Source organism: Cavia porcellus, unplaced genomic scaffold (genome assembly GCF_034190915.1).
Source record: "Cavia porcellus strain 051 isolate PalLab524CR breed Dunkin Hartley unplaced genomic scaffold, mCavPor4.1 scaffold_3, whole genome shotgun sequence".
Classification (NCBI taxonomy): Eukaryota; Metazoa; Chordata; class Mammalia; order Rodentia; family Caviidae; genus Cavia; species Cavia porcellus.
The window spans coordinates 77,901,800-77,918,773 of record NW_026947486.1 but is presented as its reverse complement, the minus strand read 5'-3'; positions in this window follow the sequence as shown (position 1 = coordinate 77,918,773).

The following is a 16,974-nucleotide window of genomic DNA, read 5'->3' as shown; positions in this document are numbered from 1 at the left end:
TGCTATCACTTTCCTGAAGTTGTTGCAGAATTTGGCTGTGAATTCATGAGGTCTCAGACTTTTTGTAATGTTACTTTTTCAATTCTTGTTTCAATTTCATTGCCTGATATTGAATTATTCAAGATTTTAAAAAAATTTGGTTCATGTTTAGGAATTAATACATATTTAGAAGTATCTCCATGTCTTCTGAGTTTTTGAATTTTTTGCATACAGTTTTGAAGTAGTTACTAATAATTTTCAGTATTCCAGTAGTATCTGGAAGTATTTTTGTGATTGCCTTTTTATTTCTAATGGTATTTATTTGTATCTTTTATTTTTGTTTTTGTTAAGATTGTCATTTTATGTATTCTTTCAAAGTATCTGTTCTCTTATTCATTGATTCTTTGTGATTTTTAGTCTGCATTTCACTGATTTTTGCTCTGATCTTTGTAATTTCCTTCCTTGTACAAGCTCTCGATTTTTATCTGTTTTATTTTTCTAGGGCCAAGAGGTGCAGTGTTAAATTTTTATATGGGTTTATTTTTTCTTATATGAATATTCAGTCCTAAACTTCTTTCATAGTACTTCTTGCAATGTATTCCATAAGTTCTAACATGTTCTACCGGCACTGTCACTGTCATTTACTTCTAGGAAATGTCTTATTTCTTCCTTTATTTATGTGCAACTCAATGATTATTTAAGAAGTTCTTGCTAAATTTCCACGTGTTTTCATAGTTTTTGTGATTTGTTTTGCTATTGGTGTCTAATTTCATTGCAGTGTGATCCTAAAACATGCATGGGATAATTTTGATTCTTTTGCATTTATTTAAGCATGCTTTATTTGCTAGTGTGTGGTCTGTTTTGGAGAAAGTGCTAAGTGATTCTGAAAAGAATTTATTCTCTGTTGTTTTTTGGTGAAACATTCTGTGCATATTTATTAAGTCCATCGGTTAAAATTTTGGTTCAACTGTAATATTTGTTTGTTGAATTTTGTCAATTTGATTACTCTGTTTGTGATACTGGGGTATTGAGGTACTTCAATATGATAGTATTAATCTTTATCTTATATTTTACATGTTTTAGTGTTTGTCTTAGAAGTTGGGTTGCTAGCAGTTTGATGCTATGTGCTTGTAATTCTTATATGCTGCTAAGGAATAGTTCTGTTAACTGATATCTAAAGTCCTTTGCCACTTTTGATCACCTTTGGCTTAAAGTACACTTTGCAATTAGCATGGCTATTCCTCCTTGTTTTCAAGATTTTGATTCATTGAATATTGTTTTCAATCCTTTGATTTTTAGCCTATATATTTCTTTTTGCATTAGTTATGTTTCTCATGTATAGCACACTGTTGGATTTTGTTTCTTGACACGTTTTGCTAATCTGTGTCTTTTGATTGGCAAATGGATGTCATTGAAATTGACAGTTATGATTCACACTCTTTGACTTATCGCTGTGATTTTTCACTTGTTGCTATTTTGCTGTGAAGTCCTTCTACTTAATTGCTATCTGTACTTGATGCATTTATTCTATGGAACATTTTGTCATTATTAGCTTCCTTGACTCTTCCTAGGATGTCCCCGAGAATTTGAAAGGAGTGTTGATTTGGTGGTGATGAATTTATTTAGCTGCATTTTACCATTGAAATATCTTATTTTTTCTGCAATTATGAATGATGACTTTTCAGGATATAACATTCTGGATTGGAAATTGTGTTTCTTTAGATCTTAAATCACTTCATTCCAGATTTTTCTTTGCCTTTAAGTATTGGTTGAGAAGTCCATTGCAATTCTGATGGATTTTCTTTTAATTTGTTGCTTTTATCTAGCAGCTTTTGAGATTCTATTTTCATATTAAACGTCTGAAATTTTTACTATGATGTGATGTGGATTTGTTTCCTTTTTTGTTTGTGGTTATTTGCAGAGCTATATGCCCCACCTATCTGCATGGTAAATTATTCTTCCTATCTAGAATATCTTCAGCTATTATTTCTATAATTAGGATTTTTACACATTTTGTGTTCTCTTCTAATTTTTCATTTATTCCAGTTAACTTTATATTAGTCTTCTTTGAGTCATCTCACAGCTGCTGGATCCATTACTCATGTTTTCATTTTTAAGGTATCTCTCATTAATTCATCACTGACTATAGCTCTGTCTTCTATATTTAATCCTCTTCCCTCACATTGGTTGCTTCTCCTGTCCATATTTTCAATCATATTTTTAAATTCCTGGATTTCTGTTTGGAAGTTTTTATGGATTCTCAATCTTTTCTATGTTAGTCATTCATTTTTTGGCTCTCTTTCTCTAGCTACACTAGATTTTAATTAGTATCTATTCTAGACTGGTTGATTTTTTTTTTTTTTACTTTATAATTGCAGTCTGCCTAGTTACATCATTTCTGAATTTGTTAAATAGCTATTGAATTGTTTCACTACCTTGTTTGATAATATTTCAGATAATACTTTTTTAAAATTAAATTTATTGGTGCAATTTACATGTACGTAAAGAACATATTCATCATGAGGAATTTGTATATGATGTGTTTTGGTTTCTCTTCTTTTCCAAATACCCTCTCCTCCCTTCAACTACTCTTCCCCTTTCTATTTCCAAAGTTTTCATTTCCTTTTTTTCTTTCTTTTTTCACTTTCCCTTTATTTTTATTTATTTATTTTTTATTTTAAAGGGGATAAAATAGGATGAAATCAATCAAGACAAACCAATGTAAGAGATACAGGACATCAAAACCTTATGAAATCAACAATAGTTACCATAATGCCTTTTGATGTCTGAAAAATAGCTGCAGATAACTTCGGACATAGTAAAAAATCAAACAGAACAGGATAGAGTTGAAACACAAAATAAATCAATGAATGCAATAAAGAATTTCAAGCAAGCCATATAGCAAATCCAAAATTGCTACCATAATATATCTTGTTATCCTTAAAATATCTTCTTCTGCCATCGGATTTAACATAAACAAAACAAAAGAGAATAAAACACAACCCAATACAAATGGAAATTAAATAGAACCTCCAAACAAGAACATAAGGAGTCAACCATAGCTGTAACCCACAGGAGACACCCCCCAGATGCAACATTGCATACTGCTATCCTCTGAACCCACGATTGGACCACTGGCCCTAGACCTGCAATGTTAGAGAAACACCAGAGCATCACGGGCATCCAACTGCACTTCACCTAGATAAGTATCATCACAGTCTGTGTTTCTCTGGATAAACCCATTGCTTACGGAGGGGGAAAGGATGTTGTTACTTTTTGTTTGCCAGCAAGTGTGCTGGAAGGGGCTGATTCCAGCAGCAGCTGGCACATGGCACAAATTCCCAGACTGGGACTGTTTGCTCATGCTGCCATTGATCTCTCTACCCTAGTCCAGGAATTGTGCTGACTCACGGAGTGGCTTGGGTCTAGCTGTTGCCAGTCCAGTGGTGGCCTGTGCATGGCGCAGGTTCCCAGCCTAGGCTAATTTGCTGGTGCAGCCATTATTCTGTCTCCTCCCGGTCCATGAATGGTATTGGCTCACCTCCTTTTCCCTTTCTTCTTTTCACCCTTTCCCCTCCCTAGTTTCTCTTCCATTTAAACCTTTTTTTCTCATTTCATGATATTTACTTTACATTTTTCTCCTTAATTGCCCTTTTAGCTTCTCACATGACAGAGAACAATGTGATGTTTACACGTGTGTTTCATTTATTTTACTTCTGTGTATAACCTCAAGGTGTATCTATTTATGTAGAAATGTCTCAAGTTTAACTTCTTTGTGACTGTGTAGTATCCCATCATATAAAAGAAAACACATCTTTGTTACCCATTCCTTGGTTGATGAACATTTGTGTTGTTTCCAAGATTTAGCTATCACAAATTATGCTAATATATACATGGGTCTGCATATATTGGTGTACTATTATTTTTTAATTCTTTCAGGAATATACCTAGAAGGTGAGAAGCTGTGTCCAATAGGACTTCTAATCCTAGTTTTTTTGTTTGTTTTTGTTTTTTTTTTGTTTGTTTGTTTGTTTTTGAGGAATCTCCACACTGATTTTCACTGTAACTGCACCAGTCTACACTCCCACCGACAATGGAGGTTTCACTTTTACACACAGCCCCTCCACATGTGTTACTGGTTGATTTCTTGATGTTAGCCATTCTTTCTGGGATGAAATGAAATCGCAGTGTTGATTTAATTTATATATCTCAAATGAATAATGACATCATGCATTTTTTCATATATTTATTTGCCATTGGTATTTCTTCCTCTGAGAAGTAGGTATTCATATCAGATGCCAAATTTTTGGAGTGGATCTTTAATGATTTTTTAAAAATTCTTTACATGTTCTAGATATATGTACTTGATATGTTGAGTAATTGGCTAAGGAGGTCGTTTTTGCACTCTGTTGTTGCTTTGAAAAAAATTTTAATGGGATGAGATACCATTTGTTGGTTCTTTGTATTCCCATATAATGGGGTTTTGCTGATAAAATGTTTGCCTACACTTAACATCTTTAAGAGTTCTCTGTTTCTTTCTTTTAGCAGACCTAGTGTTTCTGTTTTACTATTTAAATATTTGACATTTTTATTTTAGCTTAGTCCATGTTGAGAGACATGAGTCTAGTTTTAGTATTTGACTTGAAGAAAGCCAGTTTTTCCACCACCATTTATTAAACGGGCTATCTTTCTTCTAATAAATGTGTTTGGTCCATTTGTCAACAATAAGGTAGTTGAGAATGTTTGGAGTTGCTTCTGCATTTTCTAATATGTTGTATTGATCCTTACATCTTTTTTTCCCTGAGTACGATGTTGGTTGTTTTTCTTTGAGGGTAGCTTTGTAGTATAATTTCCAGCCAGGGATTGTGATGCTCCCTCACTTGCTTTTGTTGCCCAGAAGTGCTTTTGCTATTGTAGGTCTCTTTTGATTCCAAATTAATTTTAGAAATATTTTCTCTAATTCTGTGAGGTATGTCAATGGTATTTTAATTGACTGCATTAAGTCTATATTGCAATTTTGGGAGTATGGCCATTTTCACTATGCTGACTCTATCCTTGAGAAAGGGATACCTTTCCATTTTCTTACATCCTCTTTGATACTCGTTTTCAGAGCACTATAAATTTCAGTGTATAGATCTTTTACTTCCTTCATTAGATTGGTTCCTAATTGTATTGATATCATTGCAAAAGGTATGGTTTTTCTAATTTCGCTTTCATTAAGCTTGTTGTTTGTGTACAAGAATGCTATTGATTTTTGAGTGTTGATTTTGTATCCAGTTACACTACTGAATTAATGAAGTACTGATTATTAAATATACAAGTTTTTGGTGCAGATTTGGGGTGTTTTCTCTGTAGAGTCATATCACCAGCAAATAATGATAATTTAATTTCTTTGTTACCTTTTTTTAGTCTTTTTGTCTAATTGCCCTGGTTGATGTTTCCAGAATTATACTGAATAGGAATAGTGATAATGGACAGCCTTATGTTATTCATAATTTTGGAGTAGAATTTTTCAGGTTTGAAAATTTAATAAGATGTTGCCTTTTGGATTGTAATATATGGTTTTTATCAGATTCAGGTAGAGACCTTCTATTTCAATTTTCTGTAGGTTTTTTAACATTAATGGGTGTTGCGCTTTGTCTAATATTTTAATGCATCTATTGAGATTATCATGTGATTTTTCTTTTGGTTCTGTTTTTACAGTGCATTACGTTTGCATATATCGAACCACTCTGCATCCCTGGTATGAATTCTACTTGGTCATGGTATATTAGCTCCTTGATTATTTGCTACAATCTATTGGCCAGTATCTTATTGAGGATTTTTTACCTGTTTTCATTAGAGAGCTTGGCCTGTATTTTTCTTTTTTGGTTGAGTCTTTTTCTCATTTTGGCATCATGATAATACTTGCTTTCAGGAACGAATTTGGAAGTACTGATTCCCCTTAAATTTCATTAAAGATTTTCAGCATTAGATCTTCCTATATTTCTTTAAATATTTAGGTGTGAATTCATGAAGACCTATGCTCTTTTTTCTTTGTAAGTTTTTAATTACATTTTAAATTTACAGATTACATTGTTTATTTAATTATATTTTTACTTAAAGATACTGTGTTATTTAGAATTTTTATGACTTGATTAAATTTCAGCAAATCATAAGTGTCTAGGGATCTGTCCATTTCTTCTGTGTTTTCCATCTTGTTGGATTACAGATTCTCAAAGTAGGTTTTGATGATTTTCTGAATTTCCACAGCATCTCTTTTGATTTCATACTTTTGGTTTCTAATTGCATGAATTTGAGTCTTTTCTTCCCTCTTTTTAATTTTTTTTTATTTTAAAGAGATTAAGATAAAAGAGGACATAACAAAGCAGTTTATAACAGAACACTTTAAGCAACACAGTATTTCACCACAAGACAACCTGATATAACAATAGCTACCATAATGTCTCTTTTTTTGATAAGGTTGGGTAGGGTCTTATCAATTTTATTTAACCTTTCAAAGAATCAACTCCATGTCATTTATTCTTTGCATTGTTTTTAAGTCTCAATTGCATTATTTTTTGTTCTTATATTTATCAGTTTCCCTTGTATGAGCTTCAGGCTTAATTTGTTCTTCTTTTTCTATAAATTTGAGGTTCAACATTGTTTTCTATTTGTGCTAATAAAACAAATATTAACAGACATGAAAAATGAAATATAACACAATTGTAATGGAAGAACTTAATATTCCTCTATCGTAGAGCATCTAGACAAAAAGGTCAGTGAAGAAGCATCAGAATTAAACCAATCATGTGAACAAATGGACTTATTAGATGCCTAAAGAATGCTTCACTCTACAAAATCAGAATACATTTTCTTCTCAGTTACACGTGGGTCTTTCTCCAAAATTGACCACATAGTACCTCCATAGAATATGCTTAAGTAAAGGCAGAAGAATATAATTATCCCATGTATATTATCTGACCATAGTGCAAATAAAATGAAAATCAAAGACAAAAACAAAAGAAGCCACAAAAGCTCCATAAACATATGAAAATTAAATAAAACCCTTCTGAGCAGTCTATGGGTAACAGAAAATTTATAAAGAAACTACATGGTATCTGCAATTAAATGGTAATTCCCATAGAACATACCAGAACTTATGGGATACCATTAAACCATATGTAAGGGGAAATTTATAGCAGTGAATTTTCACATCAGGAAATCAACATGTTTCAGCTATTTCTAATTTATTGATAATAGTTTCTTCCTCCTAATATATTGGCTTTTGGGTGGTTGAGAGTTTTCAGACATTTTACTGCCTTTTTTGTTATATTGTGTTTGTTTGTTTGCTTTGTGCTTCTTTCAACCAGTGACATATATTTTGAGAGTGGACCACAGTATTGTTTATAACCCCCAGGAAGTCCAGCTAATGGTATACAGAGAAAACGAATTGACAGTAACAACTGCATCACCTTGGCTATAGTAGTAAAGTCAGAAACAACAGTACTGTCAAATATAAACTCTAAAAACAACTCATGAAATACCCTTAATGAAGGCAAAGAGGTCTGTGACTTTAGTAGACACATAGGAAACCCATATATTGACTTTTGACCACTAGTTTCTGTTGGATGTAAACAGTGGTGCAAGAGCTCAAGCATTCTAATGAACTAAATGTCATCTCCAGATCCACCCTTCTGAAGGTGACACTCACTTAGTCTGGTCCCCTATAACATATAGTTTCCACTACTTTTCTGGTTTAAAATTGAGCTTTTCCGGAATCTTAGGAAATTCATGCCTAGCTCTGACCCTTTTCAAGTTTAATTCTCACTGCTGTCTTTTCTGGTATCCGCAGAAGTGTAACCCTTCATTCCTGGAGTTAAACGTTTCTCTAGAGTGCTAGTTTCATCCTCAATCAGGTCATAATTTTGTTGTCATCTCTGTCACCCTCTGATGAGAAACATGATGAGGTCCTGAATAAGACTCTGTAGTTTGGCAACTCTTCTCTTCCCTGCAGGCCACAGGTTCTGAGTCTGTTGCATCACAGCAGCAGGTGGGACAGAGCCTCCTCTGCGGTCTGCAGACATGTGGGTCACAGGAGGAGGCACAGCATAAGTTCGGCCAGGAGGGGGTTTCATTTTTATATCAGTCCTAAAGCAATCAAATTATAAAACTACAATAGCAGATACTTAGTTTTTCCCAGGGATTGGGGCAGAGAGCGTAATACTATTATTAATAAGTAGAATAAAAGATCTTTGTGATGACACAATAGTTCTGTACCTTGATTCTGGTAATGATCACATGTGATAAAATGACACAGCACCAGCGCCAATTTCAGATTTGCTATTATAATGAATACCTAAGTTTTAACCACTGTAGAAAACTGTGTGAAACATGCGTATTTCTTTTTCAACTTTATGAAAACATATTATCATTTTACATAAAAAGATTATTAAAATAAAGTATAAAAATTCAAAATGATATATAAATTCATATAATGTAGAAACATGCTTATTCACCTTCTGTTTAAATATACAAAATATTTAAATAGTGTACTTACATCATATGAAAAAAACTCTTCTTTGCCAAAATTGTTCCTTCATAGCCTAATCAATTGAACTTGCTTAAGAGCGTTTTGATTTTTATTGTATTCTTGTCCAATAGTATGATTATTTTGTGATTATTTTTCACTTAGAGTCATTAATGGAAACCTTGGTGTAATTAAGAATGTATCGAGTATGGATGTTGATCAAGAGCTTGTTCAAGAAATCTTACGCAGTAAGAAGGAGGAGCTTAGATTTTAAATTTATGTTAAGTGGTCAACATGATATCACCAAGCTCCAGTACGGTATTTTTTTTTTAATTTTAAAGAGATTAAAAGAAAATAAAACAATAGAAATTATATAGGATTTCAAAACATGCTGTTAGGAAACTAACAGTAGTCACTGTATTGCATATTGTTACCTCCAAAATAGTTTTTCAGATTACAAGACACAAGCATGGGAGGCAGATCAAACAATATAAACAGTCATAGTTTCCCTGAAATAATCGGATCAATAGTACAATTATCTTAGCTATCTTATATATATATATATTTTTTTTTTCCATCCTTTTCTCTTTTTCCCCATCCCAATTGCTCTTTCCATCTGAGCAATTTCATTCCCTTTCAGAATATGTATTGTATATTTTGGTACAGTATTATGACCACCAATGTAAGAACTACATATTAAATATGCAATAATTACAAGAAAGACTATTAAAACTCTGAATATGCCTCTTATTCTCAAATATATCTGTAACATAACAAATATGTATACATCATCAAGTATATTTTCCAGCGAGTACCTAAAGAAGCAAGGGCACATTTAAACGAATAAGTTTGAGAGTCAGTGTGGATTACTGATAAATTGCACAATCCAGTTCCATGTATTAACTTCACAGTGTGTCTACGCCTCAGGAAACTTCACAGCTCAGGAAAATTATAGATATTACATTTTACTAATATTTAGGTTCATTGTGGATATTAGAAATATTGAATATTGAGTGCACAAACACCATATGTCAAGACAAAATTTTGAGGAAAGCATTTGGTTAAAAGTTTATGTTTCATTCTTGTTTGAAGTAGGAATAATAAAATTGTTTCTTAATCAGATAAATTAATAACTTCAATCAGCAAAGCATGTGAACTTTATAGAAAATATTTCAAAATGATTAAATACTCAGACATAGCACTACAACTCAATAAATGCAGTTATGAAAATGCTTACACAATACTAAATTGCATTACCAAGGGACCAATGATCCCCACTGGTTAAATCATTTCTATCCACCTATGCATGTATATAATAATTTCTCTGAGCATTTTATTTGATTTTTATTAAGTCTATTGTTACATTTTAGGTATACAGAGTGATATCCGAAACTAGGCATCAAGTAATTGAGTTGGTTTATTTTCCTGGTTAAATAAATATATAATAGGAGATTTCACCTCTACAGATGGAATTTATTATGAGAGTTTCAAATTTTTAGAAAAGATTAAAGTTTTAAGACAATTTTCAAATTAATCTAAGAAAACTTTGGTTTAATTACACTAAGACTTCACCAGAATTTAATGAAACCCTTTTGTGGGAAATTTCAAGCAGAGACTCAAATCTAGGTTTATTGTCCTTGATATTATGATACACAAATATTCAAATTTTATTTTATGGTCTTAACTTCCCTCATAGATACTTCATAATAAGAGCAGCAAACATTTTAATTTCAATGTTATTATACACCAGGCACTTTTAAAAGAGCTTTTAATGACTTTGTTTCTCAAATATGGATTAAATCATAACAATGCATTAGGAATAATTTTAAGTAGAGGAATACAGCATTGAAAAGCAAAGATAAAATTTCAAAAATGATTTCATAATCATAAATTTTATGGTGAAAAATGAATCAAATGAAACATTTTATTATGGGGATTGTTGTTAGTTTGGATTATGTAGTTAAAGAAGGCCTTTCTGATTAGGTGGCATTGAAATTTAGACTGCAGTAAAGCATGGAAGATATGTGGATTTTTATAATAAGAATATATTATATATTAAGTGGAGTAATTAAAAAAGGTACAGACCCTAACCATAGCTTACTTGGCTTGTCAAGGAACAAAATCATGAATTTGATTTTATCTTAAAACCTCACTTTTAACAATTTGTTCCATTCATATAATACTTGAGCCATATATGATTCTGTTTCATATGTCAGCCTGTTGGGGGATGTTTTGTACCAGTGATTGAGCACAAGGAAGCACAGCCCTTTTCTATTTTTTAAAAATTTATTTTGAATGAGGATTTTCACAAGTTGTTCGGGTTGTCCACACACGTTTGATATATCTGCCTCAGATTCTGGAGCTCAGATTTTCTCATTAACTGTGTCCTTTTTCCATATGTCAAGCTTTTAAGCATGACTTCCTATAGAAAGTTGCCTCTGGATAACTAGAACTGTTTTAGACATGTCTTCTCCTAAATTCTTGTATCAAGAGTAGTCACATAAGTTAATACCTAAACCAAAAACATATTTGGCAAAAATAATGGTTTCTTAGTAATTGATTTTTTTTTAGTAATTGAATCATAAACAGATATAATGATCCCCTGAAGAGAGAGCTGATTCAGGGAACACTTTGTTTCTCTACCCCAAAAGAAGTGTTTAGTGTAGTGATATAAATTTTGTGCGTTTTGGGTGTATCTGATGCTTGGAATGTGGAGCGTGTGGTAAAGATTTGGAAGTTAAATGGGAAGAAAGTAAAAAGTTAATGTGTCTTTATTCTCTTTGCAAGGATCTGCTAACAACTCTGCTGTTGCAAACCTCAGTTTGATAAAATGTTGTTTGAGAAGAATGATACCATGGAAATTGAAGATATCAAAACCATTTACGCTTGAAGCGGCAATTTCACATCTAATGCTGGAAATTAGAGGCCTAATATTCGGGCCATTCCCTGAAATAAGATGTGAATTTGCCCATAATAGACTTGATATCATTTTCTCAAATATCTCGAATATTTTCAGGGGCTTTAGTAGTTCAGTTTTGCTTTCTCTTCCCTTCTCTTTGAGCCATTAATTGCACCCGTTCATGCACAAGGGGTCTGAAGATCACTTTTCTCAGATTGTTCTCCTTTCTACATTTATTCAGTTAGATGTTTTCCACCACTTGGTTTTGAGCTTTGAAATGAGTATCTGCAGACTAATATTTCCACATTCTGGTGAAAAATGGTAATTAAAAATGTGTTACTTTTAGTACCCCATGATGACAAAGGAAAACATAGACAAATAGCAGTATGTTTTTATCTCATTTTCATGCAGTTGCATAAAAATTAGGTTCCCTGTGATTTGTGCATTGCTTTTATAACTGCTGGATCAATGCAGAGATTATATTTTCCACAAATTGAATATATAAACTCTTATAAAGTACAAAGACAGGGTGAAGTTTTCAGTAATGATGCTGAATTTTTCATTGCTTCTATTATTCACAGGGATATTATTCTTCATTGGGATAACAGAAAGAAAGTTATGATATGATCATTTGTTTTAACCAATAGGATAAGTGTGATAAAATCAGTGATATTAAGCTGGATATGATATGCATCTGAGTTCCATCTTCCTCACTGAGTGAACAGGAAGATTACTTGAACCCAGGAATTTGGGGGTAGCCTGGGCAACATAGCAATACATCATCTCAAAAAGAAGAAAATCAGAGCTAGGCCAGGCCGTGGGACTCAGTTCCAGCCTTGCAGACCACCCTCTCTCACCCAAAGGCCATACCGCAGCTGCGTGCCAGGAAGAGTGAGCTGGGCCAAGCCGCAGGACTCCATTCCAGCCTTGCAGATTGCCCTCTCTCACAAGGAGGTAACACGGCAGCTGCCCCTCCTGAAGGAGGGAACTGGGCCAAGCTGAGGGAAACCTCTCCGACCTGCTTGTGAACTTCTTTTGGCTTGGAGAGCACCAGCACTACTGCCACCGCCTGGAGGAGGGAGCAGCACTGCTGAGGAGGCATGAGGCCTACCTAGGCCATAGAGGGACCTTCTATCAGCCTGGGGAGCTTTTCCATTCAAGGAGCTGGACGGCTTCACAACATTCAATCCCCGGGAGAATATGAGATACTTGCTTAAGAGGGTTTAGGGGCCCGCTGGGCTTGCAGCCACACTAGACTGGGCTTAGCAGGATTTGGGATTGCCTGGACCACACCAGGTTGCCTACTTTCCCTCAGGAAAGCTTTGGTGCCAGAGGGGGGAGCTGTGTACCTTAAGGAGGCTTTAGGTCTACCTGGAGGAGCCTGGCAACCTTCTTTTAATCCAGGGGCTTCGCTGCCCAAGGAGGGAACTACACTACAAGAGGAGTTAGGAGTCCAGGACATAAGAGACACTTTCCAACATGCCCAGGGAAAGCTTTGGAACAACACTTGAAGCACGGGAATATAGGAGCATGACAAAACAAAAGAACAAAATGCAATCTCAAACATCCAGCCCATCCCAAGAAAGCGTAAGAGCCATGTACATAGAAGAAAATACATGTCATATGCCTGAAATACCTGAAATAATAGTAACCAAAATAAAGAAGCAACTCCAGGAAGCCTTAAAGGAATTCAAACTAGAAATAATATCTCAAGCAAAAGAAGAAATGATAAAAGAAATGAAGGAGATGCTGATCATATCTAATGAAGACACAGTTAAAAAACTGGAGGAACTAAACAAAAATATAGAATCCATGGATGAACAATATAAGAAAAAAAAACAATATATAAATCAGATGTAAAGAGATATACAGGAAACCAAAAATTCTATTGAAAGTTGTAAAAACCACCTCAATTAATGTGAAGATAGAACTTCAGACCTCAAAGACAATATTGCAGCCAGTGAAAGGGAAAGGAAAGATCTTTTAAAAATAACAAGAAATCAGGAAATAACAATTCAACACCTGCAAGATGACTCAAAGAAAAACAACCTAAGGTTGATAGGGATAAATGAAACAGAAGGGGACAACATAAACGATGTCAAGAGGATATTTAGAGAAGTAATAGCTGAAAATTTACCAAACATGAGACTGGAAACTGATATCAAGATCAATGAAGCATATAGAACTCCAAATAGTCATAACCAAAATAAAACTACACCCAGACATATAATAATCACTATCCCAGAAATTGAACAAAAGAATAGAATATTAAAAGCTGTCAGAGAGAAAAGACAGATCACTTATAAAGGAAAACTTATCAGAATCCCAGCAGATTTCTCAGCATAAACAATAAAGTCAAGAAGAACATGGAGTGAAGTATTTCAGATCCTAAAGGAAAATGATTTCAAAACTATACTGATGTACCCTGAAAAACTGTCCTTCAGAATTGATGGGGCAACAAGATACTTCCATGAAAAAGAATAGCTGAAGAACTTCATGATCACCAAGCCAACCCTGCAAAGAAAACTGAAAGACGGTTTAGATACACTTAGGAAAAAACCACAGAATAAAGCAGACAATTAAACAGAACAGAAAGATAAAGATGCAACATCAGAAAGATAACATGTCAACAATAAACCAATATATAGCAGTTATAACCATTAACATAAATGGTCTCAGTGAACCAATTAAAAGAAACAGACTGGCAGAACGGATGAAGAAACAAAATCCAATCATATACTGTCTACAAGAAACTGATCTAACCCAAAAGGATACACACGGACTGAAAGTCAAAGGATGGAAAACAATATGTCATGCAATAGAAACCCCCCAAAAAGCAGGGGTAGCTATTCTGTTTGCAGACAATGTGTACTTTAAACCAATAATGATCAGAGGAGATAAAGAAGGTTGCTACATATTGGTTAGGGGAAAACTTCAAGAGGAAGAGCTAACTATCTCAAATACATATGCACCAAATTCCAGAGCACCCAGATATATAAAACAAGTATTAAAAGAAATGAAAAACCAAATTAGCAGTAATACAATTATAACAGGAGATCTTAACACACCATTGACACCAACTGACAGATCAACCAGATGGAAAATCAGCAAAGAAATAAAAGAACTGAATCACACCTGTGAACAAATGGATTTGATAGACATATACAGAGTATTTCACCCAACAACAACACAATACACATTCTTCTCAGCAGCACAGGGTCATTCTCTAAAAGAGACCATATATTAACTCACAGAACATATTTAAATAAATGCAAAAGAGTTGAAATTATCCCTTACATGTTGTTGGATCATAGCGCTATGAAATTAGAAATTAATGATAAAAGATACTGCAAAAATCCTACAAACACGTGGAAACTGAATAACACACTCTTGAGTAATCAGTGGGTCACAGAGGAAATTAAACAAGAAATTAAAATAACCTACAAACAGATGAAAACACAAATACAACTTACCAAAATCTGTGGGATGCAATGAAAGCTGTCCTCAGAGGAAAATTTATTGCACTGAGTTCCCACATCAGGAAAACAGAAAAAATATGAATAAATAACATTATATTATAACTCAAACATCTAGAGAAAGAAGAGCAAATCAAGCCCAAATCCCAAAGAAGGGAGGAAATTATAAAAATCAGAGCAGAAATCAATGCAATCGAGACTAAGAAAACAATCCAAAAAATCAATGAATCAAAGAGTTGGTTCTTTGAAACAATAAATAAAATCGACAAGCCCCTAGTCAACCTTATTTAAAAAAGAGCAGGAAAAGCTCAAATGCATGCAATAAGGAATGAAAAAGGTGAAATCACTACAGACCCTATAGAAATACAGAAGATCATCAAACACCTATTTCGAAAACCTCTATTCTCAAAGGTTTGATAACACAGAAGAAATAGACAGATTCCTAGAAGCATAAGAAGTACCAAAGCTAGGTCAGGAAGATGTAAAACTGCTGAATAACCTAATTTTATTAATGAAATTGAAAGCCTAATTAAGTACTTACCTACAAAGAAGAGCACAGGCCCAGCCAGATTCACTGCACAGTTCTACAAGAAATAAATAAAAAAAAGATCTAATGCCAACACTCCTCAAACTCTCCAATGAAATTGAAAGGGAAGCAATCCTTCATAAATCGTTCCTAGAAGCAAATATTACTCTAGTACCAAAACCTGAGAAATACCCAACTAAAAAAGAGAGCTACAGACCAATCTCCCTAATGAATACAGATGCAAAAATCCTCAATAAAATATTGGCAAATATGATGCAGCAAATCGTCAAGAAGATCATACACCATGACCAAGTGGGATTCTTCCCAAGCATGCAGGGATGGTTCAACATATGTATATCAATAAATGTAATTCACCATATTAATACAGCCAAAAGTGAGAATTACCTGATTATTACTATAGATGCAGAAAAATCTTTTGATAAAGCCCAACATTCATTTATGATAAGAACCTTGCAGAAAATTGGAGTAGATGGCCTTTACCTCAATATAATAAAGGCCATATATGACAAATCAACAGCCGGTATCATACTAAATTGCCAAGCATTGAAGGCCTTTACTTGAAAATCAGGCACAGGACAAGGATGTCCCTTATCACCGCTTCTATTTAATATAGTACTGGAAATACTAGCCAGAGCAATTAGACAAGAGAGAGAAATAAAAGACATCATGATAGGAAAAAAGTTAAATTATCATTATTTGCAGATGACATGATATTCTACGTAGAAAACCCCCAAAACTCCATTGAAAGACTCCTAGATATAATAAATAAATTCAGCCATATGACTGGTTACAAAATCAACCTTCAAAAATCAATAGCATTGCTATACACTAACAACAAAACCACAGAGAGAGAAATAAGAGAAGCCACACCCTTCACACTAGCAAACAAAAAAAAAATGAAATATTTAGGAATTATTTTCGAGAACGAAGTGAAAGACCTATACAGGGAAAATTATAATACACTGAAAAATGAAATTGAAGATGATCTCAGAAAATGGAAAGACATCCCTTGCTCATGGGCAGGAAGAATAAATACTGTGAAAATGTCCATTCTCCTGAAACTGTTATACAGTTTCAATGCAATCCTGAGAAAAATACCATCATCATTCCTCATAGATCTTGAGAAATCACTCCTAAAATTCATCTGGAGTGAGAAGAGACCTAGAGTAGCAAGGACAGTTCTAAGCAGCAAAGGCAAGGCAGGAGGCATTACAATGCATGACTTGAAGTTATACTACAAGGCAACCGTAGTAAAATCAACATGGTACTGGAACCAAAACAGAGCTGAATATCAGTGGAATAGATTAGAAGATAGGACCACAACTACAAACACACTCAACCACCTTATCTTCAATAAAGGGGCCAAACATGTTCACTGGGAGAACGACAGTCTCTTTAATAAGTGGTGCTGGAAAAACCGGCTCTCCATATGCGGAAAACTAAAACTAGACCCATGTCTATCACCATGTACTAAAATAAAATCTAAAGGGATCAAAGATCTAAATATTAAAACAGAAACACTAAATCTATTGGAAGACAAATTGGGTAAAAGCCTTGAAGACAT